At 33.7% G+C, this 10,634-nt stretch overlaps 1 long non-coding RNA gene across 1 annotated transcript; it reads right to left on the bottom strand.

The window, feature by feature from the left end:
- Positions 1 to 450: 450 nt before the first annotated feature.
- On the bottom strand, positions 451 to 4,202 carry LOC146896798 (uncharacterized). The gene is made up of 4 exons (XR_015022883.1): positions 2,384 to 4,202; positions 904 to 2,198; positions 729 to 818; positions 451 to 637 (listed from the first exon to the last, which is right to left on the bottom strand). It is a non-coding gene; the product is annotated as an uncharacterized LOC146896798 (long non-coding RNA).
- Positions 4,203 to 10,634: the final 6,432 nt, after the last annotated feature.

Here is a 10,634-nt window from a genome sequence, read left to right as displayed (position 1 = left end):
ATGGCGATATATACTATTCTTATCTTTCTTTTTTATCTATTTTTTTGCTGTGCAGTCAATCTAATCATTCTCTTAAAACTTTTTAAATAAGGTCGACCCTATTGCGGTATATAAATTAAGTTCTTGATTCGCACTAACATTCAGGTTGCAATCTAGTCTACACATCTAAATCATGATATAATGACATGAATTTTCATTATTTTTCACCATTAAAACTAGTTACTAGGGATGTCAATGGGTACCCATGGACAAGGATAATATGATATCCGTGCCCGCCCCGTTGGATAAATATGATACCCATGTCCGACCCGTACCCTCATGGGTACCCATTATGTGGGTACCCGTGGGTATTGAAGTATCCATGGGTATTCGTGGGTACCCATGAATTTATTTAAATTTTTTTTTTTGGAACAAAGAATAACCTTTTTAATTAACAAAAAACTTCAACTACTTTTAAACATCCATACATAATCCATTCAAAATTTCATAAGTCATACATAATCCATAGAAAATTCATAATTCTTACATAATTCATTCAAATTCATGAAGTAAAATAAAAACATAAAAAACATCCAAATAAACATCTAAATTTCGCATGCATTCCAAGCTTCAATAACTTCATTTGACTTCCAAATTCCTGAAATAAAAACATATAAATCTCTAAATAAAAATCCAAATAATCAACATGGCAATGATAATTGAAATAAAATCTTATAACATTTACTAACAATGTCATTCACCAATTATGTCAATGTCACCATCCATATCTTCCAAAATTGAATTCAATTCAATGTTCTCAAACTTTGATTTTGTAGAACCTAGAAAAGAAAAAGAAAAAGAATAAGTCAAATAATAATTTGTTTAAATTAACACGTTAAAAAAAATTGTAACAGAATTGATTACCTTTCACATCACTCCATAGCCAATCTTGGACACACATTAATGCCTCTAAAGTATCTGAACGTAGTTTACTACGATGAGGAGTAAGAATTCGACCACTAGTGCTAAATGAAGATTACGAAGCAACAGTTGAAATAGGAATTGCTAAGAAATCTCTTGCAATCTTTTGCATGATTGGATATTTTAATCCATTTGCCTTCCACCAACCTAAGATGTCAAAATTTTCATCATCTGGTAACCTTTCCTCCTCTATATAGATGTCAAATTCGACCTACCGGATGCAACACTTGGTTTTGCGCTAACATGTTTGGCAAAATTAGTCTTCCAAGCTTCTTTCCCGCCAACAACAATGACTTCGATAAATTTTGATTTTGACTTGAAGATGAAGAAGCATTCTCCTTTTCTTTCTGCTTCTCCTTCATTTTTGAATCATACTCAGCTACCATATCTCGGAAAAAAGATTTAATCTTCTCAATTTCACCTGTTAGATCCATCTCCATAAATTTGAGGATAAAAGTAATCCATCAATTCTATTTTGTACCTTGGATCCAACACAATGCCTACCGCCATCACTCCATTTACCACATTCCAATACTTGTTAAACTTAGAAAGCATACTTGTAGCCATCTTTTTAATGAGATGGCTATCGAAGAATACGACCATCCGGTCAAAGCCAATTTCATTTCACATACTTTGGGAAAATAAACATTTGCGGTTGGGTACATGGTACCGGAAAACAATTGTGTGACTTCATAAAAAACTTCCAAATGCTTACAAATTTCCTTTGCTTCCATCCATTCATTTTCACTCGGCAAGGTTTTGTATTCACTATATCGTTTTGCTAGGCGATCAAAAACATCTTTGTATTGTATGGCAACATTAAGCATTAAGAAGGTAGAGTTCCACCTAGTCTTGCAATCTTGAACAAGTTTTTTATCATAAGATATGTTCACTTGAGCACATGTCTCTATGAACTTCTCCTCTCTTTTCGGTGTTGCTTTCCAATAGCCAACACTTAATCTTATATTTTCAATGGCACCAGAGATTATGGACAAGCCCTCTTTCACAATTAAATTCACTATGTGAGCTGAGCAACGCATGTGGAACAATTTACCACCCAATATAAGTGACTTAGGTGTAATCTTATTCAAAATGCGTTCAATCAAAGCATCATTCGTAGAGCAATTATCAAGTACGTCAATGTGGATACATTTCTATCTAGATTCCAATCCAACGTACATTCATACAAGGTGTCGGCAAGTGCTTTGCTAGTATGGGGAGCCGGCACATAAATGAACCTACCATAATATTAAAAACTATATCACTAACATTACAAAAAATAACTCCTTAAAAAAACTATACATCAAATGTAAAGTGAGCTATAACTATATCACTAACATTATAGAAAATACCATAATAACAAAAAGCTATGTCACTAAAATTATATAAAATACCATAAATTAAGCGAGTTTAGTGTAATTACCTTACAAGTCGACTTTGAAGAGTCCATGAATCATCAATAAAGTGAGTCTGTAACTGTCATATAACCTTTATTTTGGTTACTTGAAGTCCACATATCACCGGTAAATGCAATACGGCTTTGATTTTTTGACAGCAACTTCTTTGCATTCTCTTTCTCATCCGCATAAATTTTCATGATATCAGCCTTGATAGTGTTACGAGAAACCAAGTTAAATAAAGGTTGCATAGAAGCACAAAATTCTTTAAAACCAATGTGTTCAACCATCAGTAGAGGATACTCATGAAGAATTATCATCTTAGCAACCGCTCGTCTTGCTATGTCTTGATTAAATGCATAAGAACCAACCATTACAGTTTGACCCTCAACTTTTTCGGTTTTGATCAAAGCTTGCCTTATATCTCTAGTTGTTCGATTTGTGCAAACTAACCGGTGTTTCTTCAAGTGTGAAGTTCCTTGACCTGGTACACCCGAGAGTTTTTTGCTACAATAGTTGCAAATAGCCTTCCAAAGTCCATCTATTTTTTGCCTTTTGAAATGATTCCATACATCGAAGTTAACTTTCTTTTACCACCTTCAACCTCGATTTCACATGGAACTGGACTTTCAATTTCATTAGGAGTTGAATTATTTTCTACATTTGGAAGAATCGGAACATTTGAAGCAACAACATTAGACTCATCCATGTTTAAGGATACCGGATGCTCTTGCACATCTTCCATAGGACTAGGAGTAAAGGTTCCTTCACTTTCTTCAAAAGACATTCTACAAAGAAATAACATAGGGAATAATTAGAAACTCAAAACAACAAATACAATCAGTCTTGTTATGATTAAAATAACAAACATATAGTAGTACATTATATAACTAAAAACACTAAAAAAAACCAATAAAATACTGCCACCAAAACGAGACATAAAATTGCAAAATTTGTGTAACTCAAATTTGGGAAATATGCATCATCCCATTGGCAAATGTAGAAACTTATCAAATTTACGAACGTAATGAACAGTTCAAATATGCTTTCATAGAAATGAACAAGAAACAATTCAAATTATGATAAAATTAAAATTAAAACGTGATAACCAAACTCATGTTTCTACCAATTCTAAGGAACGTGGCAATCCACAAAAACCACTTCATGTTTTAATCAATTCTAATAATTCACATGATGATATTCCAAGTAAAATAAACAATTCCAAGTAAAATACACGATAATCACAAGCAATTTTAAGTTGTAAAATATGAGATATATAAACAACAAAAAACATGCCTCTACATAGATAAATAAGAAACAAGACAAAAAAATAGAAGCAATTACAAGTAAAATACCCGATAATCACATGCAATTTCAAGTTGTAAAGCGAGTGGGATTGGTTCGGTGACCTAGCTATCATATAAGAAGCAAACGAGAAGATATAGGGAGAGGTGAGTGACTGAAGAGTGAAGACTTATGTTTTAAAGAAGAAGAAGGATGGTTACAATGGGAATTGAAGAAAAATAATGGCATGGGGAATTGGGGAATGAACTTGACGTGAAAAGTTGAATCGATCAACTTAATAATATAAATTAAAAAAATTAAAAATTAAAAATAGGTTACTAATAAGATATATAAGGATATTTTGGTAATTAACTTAATTTATTATTGGGTATGGGTACCCGTGGGTATGGATACCATCAAATCCGTGTCCGTATCCATATAATAATGGGTAGTCAAATACCCGTTAATTATACCCATGGATACCCGTTTAGCTACCCGCCCCGTGTCCGTGATGGATTTATCCGCGGGTACCCATGGGCATGGGTATTTTTGCCACCCCTAGTTACAAACCCGTGCTTCGCACGGGTTAGTTACTTTTTTGACAAAATATTACATCGGACGGATAGATTGCGAAATGACGGATAATTATAAACCATAACACGGTATTTAGAGTACTCCCGCATCACGAGTTAGAAAATGAAATGTTCAAAACGGCTTATCACGAGTAACAAATGAAAACGTCAAGGACTTTTTTGTTAAAATTTTCTTCAATAAGGTAACAACTTTAAGTAATAAGATATGATATATAAAGATATTTTAGTAATTTACTAAATTTATTATCGGGTATGAGTACACGTGGTTATGGATACAATCAAATCCGTGTCTGTGTCCATATAATAATGGATAGTTAAATACCCGTTTATTATACTCGTGGATACCCGTTTAGCTACCCGCTCCATGCCCGTGACGGATTTTACCCACGGGTACCCGTGGGCATTTAGAATACTATGGTTTTGAAATTCTTTATTATATGTTTGAATAAGTTATAATTTAGAAAATCTGTTTATTACTAAAACCGATTCGTATTTGCGCTCGTGTTTCTACTTTTTTAATAATGTTGATACAATTTATCTAAGAACATATATGTGGCAGAGGCTTAAAATTCTGCTTCTTAATAAACTCGCCGATGAAAGTGTAGTTTTGCATCAAACAAGATAAGTATTTGTATCGTCTCCACAGGGATTAGTGCGACATCAAGGATAATTCAACATCAATTATCATTTCAAGTTAAAAGAGTGCAAAGTTGTTTGAATTATAACTAGCTAAACTAATTTGCAAAAAGTAAAGTTGAGATAAATAAGGATTGAAACTTGTTAGGAGTAGAGTTCCTTAACCAAGCATCGCACATAACCTAATGATCCATACGAATTCTAGCTTTATAACCAAAATTATCACAATCAATTCTAAACTATCCTTCGTGTCCAAAGCGATATAATTAACTCTAAGGTATCGTTTAAACATTCGTGTCCAAATCCCTTAAACGATAACAAAGTCGATCGGATAACTTAATCGACCGTGTCCAACCTGATTAAGTATCCGAAAGCATTAAACTCTTGATTATGGTGATTATCAAAGATAAACAAACTTGTCAAGAATGATATAACCTAAGATAGATTGCTACTCTAGCTCTAGATTAAAGAGTTTGTGTCCAAAGCATCTTGAATCTCATGGAAAGCATTAACACAAGAATAACAACAATATTTGAATATAAATTGCTAGAATCATATTTTACAAGATCAAAAGGATTACATGTTTAGCAAGAATCAAGTACCTCTCATCCCAACAAAGAGTGTTTAGCTACACATCATCATGGAAGCCTTGCAAGGATGGCTTGAAAAGGAAGGATTCATTCTCCTAGTGATGTCTCAACAAAGGAATAAGATCCAACTTCCAAAATCACTCTCACTCTATATGCTCTTGCCCTATTTCTCTCTATGATATTATCTATGAAAGCTTAGAAAAAACTAAGAGAAAACTATGAGATATTCCTAAGACTAATATATTATATCTCCCTAATGAACTTCTAATATATATAATATATCAAGCCCAAAATATCTAAAATAATATCTAACATAATATCTAAATAATATCTAACATAATATCTAAATAATAGCAAGTGGGCCACTTGAATTGAGCAAACCGCCTAACTCACGCTAATAGCGCCAAAATCGCTAATAGCGAAATTTCTCTAAGCTCCGGATACGCCAATAGCGTATCTCTCCGGACTTTAACACTTCTTTGAACACGCTAATAGCGTAAAACACGCTATTAGCGCCATTTCTTCAAGCTTGCCGGACAGCTTTTACCATTTCGCACTTTTTCATGATAAATTGGTCTTTGATCGGTGTCTTGAGGCTAATTCCTGCACAAAAGGATAGAGTAATGATAAGTAAAGCGTAATAAGGCATTTAACGCTTATTTCTCGGCTTTTCCTTCAATAACTTGCAGAACAAGTAACAAAAAGTGCTTAAAATATAACATGAAATTAACACTTTTTAGCACTCATCACTCTCCCCAACTTAACTCTTTGTTTGTCCTCAAACAAAGGATCGAAAATCAAACAAGTTAATGACAAGACACAAGTACAAAAGGCTTTGAAAATTCTTTCGGATGAATGATTTAAAAGTGAATGCGCGGGCAAGCTTAAGTTTCCAACTAATTTAGAATTCTACTACTAATATGAGATGAATCCTAAGTACAAAGTTCATGTCAAATATTTCAAGACAATGATATATTTACTTACGAACCACACCTAACACACTTCTATGAAAGTAGATAAACAATTGAAATCAAATGAATGAGGATTATGAACACACATCCGGCAATCAAGTTAACATTCCAATCAAGTTATGTGTCCATCCAAATATCGTTTCAAAAGGCATAAAAACATGGATCAAAAGGTCTTTGAGGGTTATAACTTGGCTTGGCTACAAAAGAAATGTCATATGTGGGGCAAATGAAATCAAAAAGCCTATCAAAGAGGAACATTCCTTGTATCAACCATTAAAATTCACAACCTTCCCTACCAATTATTACAAACCCTTGGTGTTTAAATGAGATACACTTTGATCTTGACAACTTATTCTATTTTTGGATTTTTCTTTCTTTTTCTCTTTTTCTATTTTTCTTTTCATGTACACATTGTTTTCTTTTCTTTTTGTATTTACAACAACACGTTGTCTTGATCAAAGATAAAATTACACCATTATACTTGACATAAGATTTACATCTACCTTCTCTCCCCAACTTGAATCAATATACCCTATTTGAATGTTCCTTTACTCTTAAGGCAAAAGGGACAATAAAACAATGAAATTTTAGGGTTCAACAATTAAAAACATATCGAGTCTTAAAGTGCGTCAAAAATGAACTGGATATTGAAAAGTTTTAAAGGAAAATTCATCAAGCATTGTGCTTATGAATTGACAGTTCATAATTGAGGACTCCGATTCATTTGGCTCAAGTGGGTTAGCAAATACTCGCTCTTCTCACAAGGTAGTCTATTTGTGGTCAAGTATGTTTCACTCAATAACAAAAAGGTGCCTTGATCATATCCATGCCTTCACACAATTCAAACCAATTATTGGATTTAACATAACACAACCGAGTTAAACAATGAAAGCCGGTCTCGTTGCATATGTACAAACATTTGAGGTTTCCTCACTTTTAGCTAGTACTAAGTGGTTCACAACAAACACATTATTGCGAAGAACTAAATGAAATGAAATTTACACAAAGTACTCGTTCCATATTCGAGTAAAAACCTAGAAAAACTGGAAACTTGTACCTTGGCTTTGCGCTTTAATCACAACTATGAATCATTATCAATCATCCGAGATTTGAGATTTAAGCAAGAGCGATATAGAGGAAACTTCCACAATGTTCAAATTAAAACAAAATGAAGTACTTAAAAATTGCTAACACATTATTTTAACGGTAAAAGAACTTACCAAGTTGGGTTGCCTCCCAACAAGCGCTTGTTTAACGTCGTTAGCTCGACGCCTTTTTCGTTAGGGTGGCCAAAATGAGACGGACAATACATCATCCTTTGTATTCCTTCTTTTCGGGAGGAATTCCATGAACTTTAGATACGGATGATGTGGAGTCCATGTCCTCCTTAACTTTGATTTGAACAAGGCGCAAATTTCATCAATGACCCGGTCAATTTTAGCCTTGCTCACTTTCTTCCCCTTTTGTTCAAATGTTTCTTCCTTGCTAAGTAACCGTTCCTTTTTCTCTACCACCTCTATCACTTCACCATTATCAACAATTTTAGCGTTTTCGAATCCGACCGTTCTTGAGGAAGTTCTTTTTCAAGTGGTGTCTCTATTTCTTTCATTATATCTTCCTCAAGTTCAACAACACCTTCTCCAACAATCTCTCCGTCATGAGTGGATTGAATGTTGGCTTTGTTATCCATGATTTGAGCTTGAATCATCTCCAACTGAATTGATAAATTCCTCAATCTTTGGTTGGTATTTTGCATGTTTATCATGGATTGTTGCATGAAGATGTTCAAAGTATTTTCCACATTGGTCATTCGTTCCTCTTCATAAGGATATTGTTGATACCGTTGATATGGTTCATACTCGGGTGGAGTATAGAAGTTGCTATAACCATGATCAGCCATGATTTTGTCTAGGTGATGATCCCGAAACGAAAATAACTAACAAGAAACTTTTCTTTGTTTATCAAAGAGGGGTTAATACAAATAACTATAAAGTAAAGACAAATATTTACGGATTATGTACGAATACTTAAAACGATAAATCAATCGAACTATCTATGATATCTAAACAACAATCCCCGGCAACGGCGCCATTTTGATGAAAGTGTAGTTTTGCATCAAACAAGATAAGTATTTGTATCGTCTCCACAGGGATTAGTGCGACATCAAGGATAATTCAACATCAATTATCATTTCAAGTTAAAAGAGTGCAAAGTTGTTTGAATTATAACTAGCTAAACTAATTTGCAAAAAGTAAAGTTGAGATAAATAAGGATTGAAACTTGTTAGGAGTAGAGTTCCTTAACCAAGCATCGCACATAACCTAATGATCCATACGAATTCTAGCTTTATAACCAAAATTATCACAATCAATTCTAAACTATCCTTCGTGTCCAAAGCGATATAATTAACTCTAAGGTATCGTTTAAACATTCGTGTCCAAATCCCTTAAACGATAACAAAGTCGATCGGATAACTTAATCGACCGTGTCCAAATTCTCGATTAAGTATCCGAAAGCATTAAACTCTTGATTATGGTGATTATCAAAGATAAACAAACTTGTCAAGAATGATATAACCTAAGATAGATTGCTACTCTAGCTCTAGATTAAAGAGTTTGTGTCCAAAGCATCTTGAATCTCATGGAAAGCATTAACACAAGAATAACAACAATATTTGAATATAAATTGCTAGAATCATATTTTACAAGATCAAAAGGATTACATGTTTAGCAAGAATCAAGTACCTCTCATCCCAACAAAGAGTGTTTAGCTACACATCATCATGGAAGCCTTGCAAGGATGGCTTGAAAAGGAAGGATTCATTCTCCTAGTGATGTCTCAACAAAGGAATAAGATCCAACTTCCAAAATCACTCTCACTCTATATGCTCTTGCCCTATTTCTCTCTATGATATTATCTATGAAAGCTTAGAAAAAACTAAGAGAAAACTATGAGATATTCCTAAGACTAATATATTATATCTCCCTAATGAACTTCTAATATATATTATATATCAAGCCCAAAATATCTAAAATAATATCTAACATAATATCTAAATAATATCTAACATAATATCTAAATAATAGCAAGTGGGCCACTTGAATTGAGCAAACCGCCTAACTCACGCTAATAGCGCCAAAATCGCTAATAGCGAAATTTCTCTAAGCTCCGGATACGCCAATAGCGTATCTCTCTGGACTTTAACACTTCTTTGAACACGCTAATAGCGTAAAACACGCTATTAGCGCCATTTCTTCAAGCTTGCCGGACAGCTTTTACCATTTCGCACTTTTTCATGATAAATTGGTCTTTGATCGGTGTCTTGAGGCTAATTCCGCACAAAAGGATAGAGTAATGATAAGTAAAGCGTAATAAGGCATTTAACGCTTATTTCTCGGCTTTTCCTTCAATAACTTGCAGAACAAGTAACAAAAAGTGCTTAAAATATAACATGAAATTAACACTTTTTAGCACTCATCACTCGCTTCGTTATTTTATGTTTGGCTATTTCCCTTTGAGCTGAATTCTAATTAATATGTGAATTTGACGGCTTATCATCTTAGTATAGATTAAAAAATATAACAAAATAGCTCCACCATCACTAAAAACATCACATATGGAATTTGTCAAAGATTCACACCCAGAGAGGTCCACTTCTTGTAAAGTTTTGCATTGCAATGCTAATGTAATTAAGTTGTCCCGCTTTTGCGGTGCTAATTTCGCATAACCAAAAAGCCCATCATTAAGGGCTATACTCTAGAATATAAGAGAATGGGGAATGAATGAAGACATAATTATAAGACATACTTGAAGTGAATTTGAAGTGATATTGATCCGGTGGAGCAGTTAGACACTTGTATAGAAGAAAGTGATATAGCACTCAAGTTCAAATCTGCTAGTACGCAAAGGAAACAATTCAAAAAAAATAAAAATTAGATGCAACAATAGAAAAAAGGATTTGGTATTGACTTACGTAAAGTGAAAAGCAATAGCGAGAGACACATCAATAATAGAATTATAGTGCTTTTCTTGGGAGAGAAAAAATGAAGCGAAACATACTTGCGACAAGACGCCAATCTAATATTCTTCATACGTGGAAGATCCAACGACACCGAAGTCAATAGACCGCAATGCGGAGTTCCAAAACCTGCATTGGCGGTGATAAAATGTATACTCACGAATTCGGACATGTCATTAATATCA

The sequence above is a fragment of the Medicago sativa genome, chromosome 8 (assembly GCF_051527215.1).
Source record: "Medicago sativa cultivar Bolivia chromosome 8, Bolivia_mono, whole genome shotgun sequence".
Lineage (NCBI taxonomy): Eukaryota > Viridiplantae > Streptophyta > Magnoliopsida > Fabales > Fabaceae > Medicago > Medicago sativa.
This window is presented reverse-complemented; position numbering and strand designations above follow the sequence as displayed.